The sequence below is a fragment of the Drosophila biarmipes genome, chromosome 4 (genome assembly GCF_025231255.1).
Source record: "Drosophila biarmipes strain raj3 chromosome 4, RU_DBia_V1.1, whole genome shotgun sequence".
NCBI classification, from domain to species: domain Eukaryota; kingdom Metazoa; phylum Arthropoda; class Insecta; order Diptera; family Drosophilidae; genus Drosophila; species Drosophila biarmipes.
Genome location: NC_066614.1, coordinates 1,424,544 through 1,435,251, shown reverse-complemented (window position 1 = coordinate 1,435,251; position 10,708 = coordinate 1,424,544).

The following is a 10,708-nucleotide window of genomic DNA, read 5'->3' as shown; positions in this document are numbered from 1 at the left end:
CATTTTTTGGCCTAAGCCTTTTGCTCTTAAAATGCATCAACCTAAAAACTTAAAAATCGAATTTAAAACATTCGATGATTTGGCAAACTTATAATTGAACGTAAAATGCTAAATTGTTACAAAACAAAAAAAATATTTAGAAGGAAGGTTATCCAGTAAAATGTTCACGGATTTGAAACCATTTTGCAATTAAAAAAATGCATAGCTTCTGACTAAAGCTTAAGAAATCCCGTAAGAGAGTCTGGCTGTTCAGGTTTCTGTCTGCATTTTCAGATTCGGTATCTATTATTTACAGAAATTAAACCACCAAGTAACAGCATCCCAGAGCCTTAACCACCCCCAAAAAGCCACCACTGAGCTTACTTGCACTCAACATCCTGTCCGACACGTTTTTAGGATTTTTGAAGTCACACGCACCAACGAATCCATTCCTCCTCCACCCCACTTTTCCCATTATTTTAGTGACGGCATTCAGTGCGGGGTTCTTCAAAGGGGAATGTTCTGGTATCGACTTTTTGTCATTCCTATTGCGTGTGCCAAAAATTTCATGGCGCATTGTGAAGGTGACGAATCTGATTTTCCTGGAATGTGTGAAAAAACGTTAATTTATTTTATATGGTGTGGTGCGGAAACTGTAAAAAATGAACACAAGTATAGCCAAGGAACTTTAATGATACAACAAGGAAGTCGAGTGCCTCGACTGTCAGATACCCGTTACTCAGCTCAAGGAAGCAAAAGGGGAATGGAGATACATAAGCAGCAAAGCGATATATTTAGGGCGCAGCCTACCGGCTATTCAGTAGATTTTATGTGTGAGGCAGACAGATTTAAGCGTTTTAACCGTTTGAGTAGGCGTGGCACTTTTTTTGGTGAGTCGATAGGTATTAATGAGACAAATCAGTTAAAAATTTGTGTATATCATAAAAACTAGGCGCTACAGATTTTCGCGGATTGTGGGCGTTAGAGTGGGCGTGGCACTTGCGCTGCGTAGGAAGCACGGGAATCTGCATGCCAAGTATGAAAATTCTAGCTCTTACAGTTTCCGAGATCCCAGCGTTCATACGGACAGACGGAAAGGCGGACTCGGCTAGTGATCCTGATCAAGAATATATATACTTTATGGGGTTGGAAACGCTTCCCTTAACCTGTTACATCATTTCTGACGAATCTAGTATACCCTTTACTCTACGAGTAACGGGTATAAAAATACCTGTAAGCTTTATTTTCATTTCAAAGCGATTTCTTTAGAATATTATATTGGATTTACTTTAGCAATAAACTGGTTTTTAGCTTCATTATCTTCTCCTCTATGTTGTAAACATTTTAAATACCAACCCACTTAAGATCAAAAGAAAGCTTCCTTCAAAAGTCGTAGAACAAAAGTTATTAATATACACCTTTAAAGTTGTTAGACACTTAAACCAACAGGTGAGAACGCTATAGTCAATGCCATCGACTCAGCTAAAATTCCAAATTCCAAATTCTAGCTTTCAGAGTTTATTAGATCTAAGCGTTTATAAGGAGGGACAAACAGATAGACGTGGCCTGATGCCTAAACTAGTATACATAGTATCAAAATATATATTTTTTAACTTACAGAAGCATTTTGCCACAAAATAAGATTATATAGACTTGGCTCAGGGGAACAATGGGTTCGTGCCGAAACTACTTTGTTCTCGGGGTTCGAAGTTTGAGTCCTGCCTACATAAAACATTTTTTCAAAAAGTACCCCATTTTTAGGTCATACATGGCCTAAAATATTAAATGTAGTAATATACGGCTGAAAAATTGTTTTTCTTATAATAGTACCTAGTACATATAATAGAAACATACACAATTTTTTTGGTTGGGTCCAACATCAATATATAATAGAAACATTCATTTAAAACCTTTTTAGTAGTAAACTTTTTTTTAGGTAAAATGCTTTATTTTTGAGGCCCACGATTATCTAAAATATTAGGCATTCTTAATTCTTAACAAATGAGGTGTTGTTCGAAACGTAAGAATAAAACTAGGCTAATAACCCGAGCATTAATCACCACCAGCCCCAGCTCAAATTTTACAACTATTTACATATACTGATTTTTCTCCAAAACAAATTGAAAATTACAAGTTACGATCGGACCATCACAACAGATTTTCTCGAATACTGTTAAGGTTAGCGTTTTCCACTAAGTGGACTGTCGTTAATCGGAAAATCCTGCTAGTTTATGACTAAGACCTGAACTTTATCTCTACTCAAAAATTTTAAGTGCGTTTCACTTTTTTTAATGTAAACTTTTGGTGGGGGGTTTCATGACGGAGTGGTTAAAAAAAATCATATACATAAATAAGGATGCAAGTGCTAAAACTCCCATGCATAATTTTGAAAACAGTAAAAATGTATATATATGTAACAATGGGATTTCAGGCAGGGTTGCAACTCAGGATGAACAAAATAAGTTCTTAGCGCGTGGTATTATGTAGATATCTTAATACCATGATCATAAGTTAACTTTCACGAATAGCTCTGTGAAGAAGAATGGGAACTTAGCACTTCGGCCCACCACATTGCCTTGCTCATCGAGATTTATCTGAAAAATTCTTATCACATGTCAAAATTTAGTTCCAGTCGACGATTCGAACAAGCATGTCGAGCACAAAATCAAAAGGAAAAGGGGGATCAGCTGTTATTTTTCACAATGTGGTTTCTCCGACCCCAAAATTAATGACACAAAATGAAATGCGGAAACTGATGCTGTCAACAACACTTGTTGTATTGGATTAAAGAAGGGTATGGCTTGGGCGCTGTACAAATGCCAAATTATATAAAGTTATAACTTCAACTTACTTTAAAATACTATTTAATAAAATCTAAAAACACAAAGAATTAAAACAAATTAAACACGTAGTGCAAAATTTACATTTTTTACGGAAATACGCGACGGTTGGTATCAATAGCATTTAAAACAGAGGTCGGCAGCTTCTCTTTGTATTGCGTAGCTTCGATGATTTTTTCGCTGCTTCAAAGTTTTAGGTCCTGCGTATTGTTGCACATATGAATGAAACTTAGATGTTAATGCGCGATATTTCCAAAGATTTTTTTTAACCCGAGCCTTTATTTTGACTTTTCTACTATTTACTTAATTCTGTCATAAACCTGTGGCCCTATCGCAGAATAAAATCTCAACTTTCCGCCGGCCTTGGTGAGTTACAGTAGACGCGCTACCAATTTCTTGCCTTAATACTAAATCCAATTGCTAAAGTTAGGGTTCAGAGCTCACAACATTTAGTTTGATCATTTTTGCTGAAGCTCCCCTTTTTCTTTTCCGGTCGAATGACTAATTGCCCAGTGAAGTGGCAGCTCCAGCTACAACCATGCGATTTAAGCTTCAGTCTGTGTCCCTGATGAGGACGACCATCCACCACAGCATCGGCTAAATCCTCATTGTAATTGTCGTCGTCTTCATCCTAGGGCATCGCATTGTTGCTTAAATTATTTCTGTGTTGTTTATTATTGCATTCGTTGTTAAAATAATGAAACAATGCATTTGTTCATTTCAACACGGTCGAAAACCAGCGTGCGCAATTATAAAATTTGAACCTTTTTTGTAAAACTAGAACGCTGGTAGAGGATTAAATTCATAAAATCAGTCAGAAGTCCTAATGTTTTAAACTTGAATGGGTTAGTTAGCACAAGTAATGACTAAGTTTTCAGACAAAATATTTAAAATTTTACTCCCTTACTTCTCAAATTCTTTTTACGTGGTAATCTGGAGAGTCAAAGTTCTCAAATCGAACATGAGAGCTATGTCGGAACTGCCAACTACAGAAATCCGAAAACTCAGATAAATAAAGAGATGGATCATCTGAGTGCGCTAATTTAACTTTATCAGTAGAGATACGCCTACTTTTCATATTGATGTTGAAGTGACGCAAATGTGTGTGGCTCACCAACAATCACGCACGCGTTCCACAGACGACACCCCAAGACCAAGTCAAATATACAAAAGGGTCAGGTCCAGGGGCAGACCCAAATACATTCGTAGGGCTAGGGATGTATTTCTGATGGAAGGAAATAAGGAACGGAGCAGGACAAGGGGCTGGATATAGCAGGGTTCAGAATTGGGTATGGGTATCCCTTTGATTGTTTTTTGGGATTTTCATTATTTCAACTCAATGGTTTTGAATTCATGAAAATTGCCGAAACATTTGTTATACAATAATTTAATTTGCTGCCTATGCAAGTTATAGATAAGATTTAAATTAAACTGCCGTCTGTTGTAACTTGACTATGAATCGAGTACTTAGTATATGCATTTGTATAATCATATAGTAATATGTCACCATGTATGTAGAAATAAAAAGAAAAATAAGCTTCTGTAATCGCAAATTTTAAACATAAAATTTAAGGGTATTTTTTAAATATGTGTGTATTTTGACGTAAGTTTTCGATAAAAGTACGACAGCAAAAACTATTCATGTAAAATTAAGTTTATATATCACTGTGGGGTAGCAAACTAAAGAGATTGCATGCTAAGATATTTGAAGTCGGTTTGGAAAAAATGCGAGTTTGGAGCGAAAGCAGCTATTAATATTTTAATTTCAAAATTTTGCTGTATGTCAAGAATTAAAAAGGTACTTTTAGATCCAATGTAGGTCTCCTAACAAAAGTTTTCAAAATACCACAGATTGAAAATTATGGCCAAACGTTTTTTTGCTTTTATAACTGACTATGCCTTAAAACTCCTCAACTTTAGATATATTACTCATATTTCTTAAAATTAGCGTTTTAAGTTTATCAACTTGCAGGAATGATTTAAGGACGAAAAATTCATAAGTCAACATACATACAAATATTGTAAGTAAAAATTGCCTTTTTAATATGTGCTAGTAAGAACAATAAGAATGGAAAGCATAAAATAGATAAACGAGATAAATCTAAGTTACATACATCTTTAAAATTTACCTACGAAGTGGCGGTCACAATGTATATATACACTGCACCTTTTGAATAAACAGTTGGGCATTTTTAGAGCTGGGACATATTTAAACCAAAAATGTGATCTATGTAAACCCTTTTCCGGTATAAACGATCTTAAAATGATAAAAATAAATTTGTTCTTAATCAAGACTCTTTGAACTTGATCTTAGCCCACTAATTTTTCGATTGTTACTATGGCAGCTATATGATATAGTCGTCCGATTTTGATAAAATTCCGAACTAATTAAAAAATGTTATTTCCAAGCTTAGAAGGTTATATATTAAAAACAGAGAAGAAAAAATACTCTACCTGCATAGCCAGTAGAGTAGTAACCTGTAGTTCGAACTTAATTAAAAGCTAAGAACAACTTTTCATCTGATTTTGAGAACCATTCTGATACCCGCTGCTTATAGAGTAAAAAGGCAACTAGATTCGTTGGAATGCATGCAAAAGGTAAAAAGAGTCGTTTCCGAATGCATTAGCTATATTGTATATTTTAGATAGGATCGCTAAGCGGGTCGATCTAGTCATGTCCGTCTGTCGGTATGAACGCTAAGAGTTTGTAATCTACAAGAGTTAGAATTTTTGGGATTTGGTTTATAGATCATTGGTCTTCCTGCGCAGCTCAAGATTGTCTTAGCAAGGTGCAGCTCTTATATATTCTTGATCAGCACTCAGCAAAAGTCGTTGCATGTAGCATATATGTATGTCGGAACTAACCGGATCGGACAAATATAGCCGATAGCTCACATAGGGATAATCGATTATTAGACACCCGTTACATAGAAAAGGTGAGCAAAAGGGAGATGTGAATACAAACGTGCAGAAAAGCGAGATTGTAAGGCGTAATGTAGACATACTTTAGCGTTTTGAGCGTCTGCGATCGTTACAAATTTTTTTTAGGTCAATCGGTAAAATTTGGAAGTTTGTAGGCGGTGTGTGGGCGTTATAGGGAGCGTGGCAAAATGTATTTAGGTCATTCGGTAGTTACTGACGAGAAAACATTTCAGTAAAAATATATTTTTACTCTGCCGCAGTTTTGGGCGGTTTGTGCGCTGCGCAGCAAGCCCAAGAGCTTGCATTCAAACATAAAAAAATTCTAGCTCTTATAGTTTGTATATATCTCACAACAAGTCTAGATCAATTCGGCTAGACATCCTGAGCAAGAATATATATACATTATGTTCCTACATACTGTCCGAAAAGTATAGTGTACTTTTTAAATCTACGAGTAACAGGTATAACTATTGAAAATGTATGATTCAATTTAAATTCTTTTCTAACTCTTATTATAGAACATTCTAGAAAAAAAACGGATTCAGACGGATTTTCTTATTGCATTTCTTCTATTTTAAAAACTTACGAACATCTTGAGCTACTCATTAGAAGTGCCCATATACTTTATAAAGACCGTCTACAAGGGTATATAAATCAGTTGTGGTGGATTAAAATGGGTATCAAGTTAAAATAGTTTATAAACAGAATTATCGAGTTTTTAAGGACACACGAAAGGCCTCAAGAACCAGGTGCATTTAAAAAAAACCTTGATCGATTTGGTTTTCATGATAGATCGCTTTGTTTGGGACTGACATGTGGGTAGAAAATGAATCCATCAAAAAAGATTCTAATCAATGATTTTCATTCGATGTAACTTATCAAAAAGGGATCAAGATAATTAAAAACTATGACGATAAAACTCCCTCAACTAATAATAACAAATATGAGGAAGAAAAGTTTTATTCAGTACAGTAGCCATTTGTTTTTTCCTGTTTTCCAAAGGTGGTTGAACTTGTGTTTCTTGTATTAAGATGTTAAACACCGTCTAGAATTTTCAGGACTCTAAAATGGTATCAGGTTTTGTTATATCATTACATAACATTTTTTATGATTTTATTAATTTTGGAATTACTTTTTAATGGGACATCGGATTTTAACAAATGGGGCGTCATACGACGTGTATTCTCATTAAGAACAAATATAGGTTAAAAACTGGTTCATTTATTTCCACTGACTCCAGCAACACCAACTTTATAAATTTTCACTTTTACACTTTTTTCCGAAACAAATTGATATTTCTAAAGTTTTACCTTTTGATTGGTGTGTCGTTACGACTCGTTACGGACCATCATAGCAGATTTTAAATTCTGCGGCTATATATAGTAGTTGTCATCGCACAGCCTTTGGTGCGCTTCGCCACTACATGTACTACTGTGCGCAGTGAAGAAAGAACTTGAAATTTCAGTGTTTTTTAAATGGTTGATACGATGGCTTTTAATAGCTTTCTAATGATCTAAAACAATTAGACTAGGGTACCTAATTACTGGTAGAGTAAAAGTTATGTATAGGTAGTAGGTACTTACGATTACTAACCAAGTTCGCAATACACTCATAAAAAAATCACCCTTGACTCAATAAATTCGCCGTTGATTTAAAAAAAATGAATCTGATTTTCATCCAACGTCGACTCGTCTTTATTTTAAGTAAACAATTTTCGTGACTTTATGGTTGCAACGATTTTAGTACCCTTTAGACATGAATAAATTTTTTAATGTTATACGCAAAAATAAAACAAACAAATTTTTTTGAAAATTTTAATTGATAAAACTATGTTTTTTTATAGCCTTGCAGAGGGTATAATAATTTCAATAAGAAGTTTGCAACGCAGTGAAGGAAACGTTTCCGACCCCATAAGATATATATTTTCAGTTTTGAAGCTATCGGGCTGAAACTTTGCCAAAATTCTTTTTTCTATTGCAGGTAGTATATAAGTCGGAACCAGCCGGATCGGACAACTATATCTTATAGCTGTAACTATCTGGGAAAAAATTAAACAAAAATTATATCTTCGGTGTTTTTAAACTTATAACCTTCTAAACTTGCAGAAAACATTTCTTAATCAGTTCTGGATTTCGAATTAAATTTTATCAAATATTTATTATCGAACGACTATATCACATAGCTGCCATATAAAGGATCGGAAAATTAGTGGTAAAATAATATGAATAAATTATATCTTCGGTGTTTTTTAACATATAACCTTTAGTTAATTAGTTCTGAATTTCGAATTAAATTTTATAGCTGCCATATGAACGATCGGAAAATTAGTGGTAAAATAATATGAAAAAATTATATCTTCGGTGTTTTTCAACATATAACCTTTAAGCTAGGAAATAACATTTTTTAATTAGTTCTTAATTTCGAATTAAATTTTATCAAAATCGGAGGACTATATCATACAGCTGTCATAGGAACGATCGGAAAATTGGTGGGAAAATAATATATAACAAATTATAGCTTTGGTGCTTTTTGACATTTAACCTTCTCTGATTGGAATTAAAATTTTCTAATTAGTTCTGAATTTCGAAATAAATTTTATCAAAATCGGACGACTATATCATATAGCTGTCATAGGGACAATTGGGAAATTAGTAAGAAAATAATTGTTTACTAAAGTTGATTATTTCTTATAACTGCAAGGCTATACAAACTTCGGCTTGCCGAAGTTAACTTCCTTTCTTGTTTTAATGTTAAAAATATTTGCTTTAAGCCTAGGCAATCCCTGGAGACTAAATGAAAGACTTTTGTATTATTATTATATATTATTATTGCATAATATAATGTCAATATGTATCCGTCCAAATATATAGCACTTGAGCAGTTGCTGCTCAAAAACGTCGTCCACCGTTGTCCCCTTACATAAAAAACTTAAATGAAAAAAACAAATTGCATTAGAAAATTACAAGCGATGTCACCGTTAGTGCTTCATAATTATACACTTATATATGCATATATGTAACTACCAACTGCTTTCTAAATATACATACAAATGTAAGTGCTGCTTATGAGAATTGTATTACACCATTAAGATATTAATTCCTATAAGATTAGTATATTTATATGAAAACTACTAAACTGATTCAAAAAACAGTAATTCTAAAAATTTTGGTATTATTCACATTCGTCTTCTTTTTACAATGTCGAGCTCACAATTTTCTACCGATAAGTACGCTTGCAAGATAGGCGCAGTTCAAATTTCGAAAATAGAAAGACAAAACTACACTAATTAGGATCAAATACGATTTTTCATACGATGCACTCTTCTTTTGACACTCATTTAAATTAAATTAAAATTGATCCTAGGTGTATTGTCATTTTCAACCACTCTTATCAAGTTAACACTCAAAGTTTTTTTTTTGGTGCAATAACGTTTATTCGAATCAAAACCTTTGAAACAATAGATCCGGCTCTTTCCGGGAGAAGACTTTTGGGAAATTTTCAGCCCGATAGCTTCAAAACTGACAAACGGACATAGTGCGATCGACTTGTGTAGTGATGCTGAATAATAATGCTGATAAATTCGACTAGATAAATACACCTTCGAACATTTTCTTATTCGACACGTTTCAATAAAATATACCTTCGATGCGAGAAGCTATAATATTTGGCTGAAGCAGCAGAATGATAACATTTTAGAAAGTGATTCATTCTTTACATTTACACATCACAAAAGTCGATTTCGATACTTTTGTATTTTGATGAAGTGATCTCCACGACCCCTTACCCCGTTAAGAGGTTTTTCGTTAAGTTTTCAAACAACGCAACCTTTAAAAATTAGATTTTTTTTATATTATCGCTGTTGCACAACACAATCACGTTACAGCCTTCTGAATTGAGATGAAACACGCCACAACGAAATATGTTATAAGAAATATCGGCAATTATCAATAACTTTTAAAAAATGTAGCATTTGTATTTCAGATGATGATTTATGCTTGAATCCGGAAATGATGATGATCTCGATATCGTTTCGGTGTGGAAACCGAGAAAACTTCATTCTCAAAAACCGATCGCAAACCAAAAAGACTTCAATCTCGGATTCGACAACTCGAGTATGAATCTTGGCTCACTTTTGAGATCAAAAATACTGAAATCGAGAACAGTGAGAAGTGTGTTTTCTCTGAGCGATGCAATTTGATGCTTTGAAATCACTCGTGTAATCCTTTATGAGTACGACTACAACATCGCTACCTTCGATGACCACACATTAATCCCTTTCAACACGTGTAGTCTCAAATCGATTTATGTAAGTGTCTAAGCTATATGCATATTTACCAAAGACCAGTACTTCGTAGCCCACATAATTGACACATGTAACTATTTCTGTGTACGTTGTATACACACCAACAAAATATTTATCGTCACTAAGAACGCGAACGGATCACAATGCAGATTCTGAATTTCATTGGCACAATTAGAATTTATCTGCTCCAGCACTTGGTAATTGGCAGCCTGGTGACCACCGATCGATAACAATAAAATTGTTAAAAGCGCAAAATGCCGCAAAGTGTGTAATTTGTCGAGCGCAAAAGGGGAGAAAGGCGGCGGCTAGAGACCCAACCAGACTATATTTGAATCATCAATGGCGTGTTTAAGCAGTTTGTCAGCGCCACGTGGCAGACGGCTGTTTCAGTTTCAGGCGGTCTTTGGAGTTCGCTGGCAACAGCAGGAGGTGGTGGGTGGTGGGTGACTGGTGGCGTTGGCTAGAGGACACTGAGAAAAACTAAGAGAAAAATGCCAGCAACCCATAAATGGATAGCAAATTAAGTGCTTGGTCTTAAAAGCTAGTTCCAATAACAATACGAAAATCGGAAGGTCGGAGATTACACACCGTGCAGTCCATGAGACCAGTTTTTGTCGGAAGAGGTAGTATAAAGCGTTTTCGTCCATAAAGAGTATTTATGCGT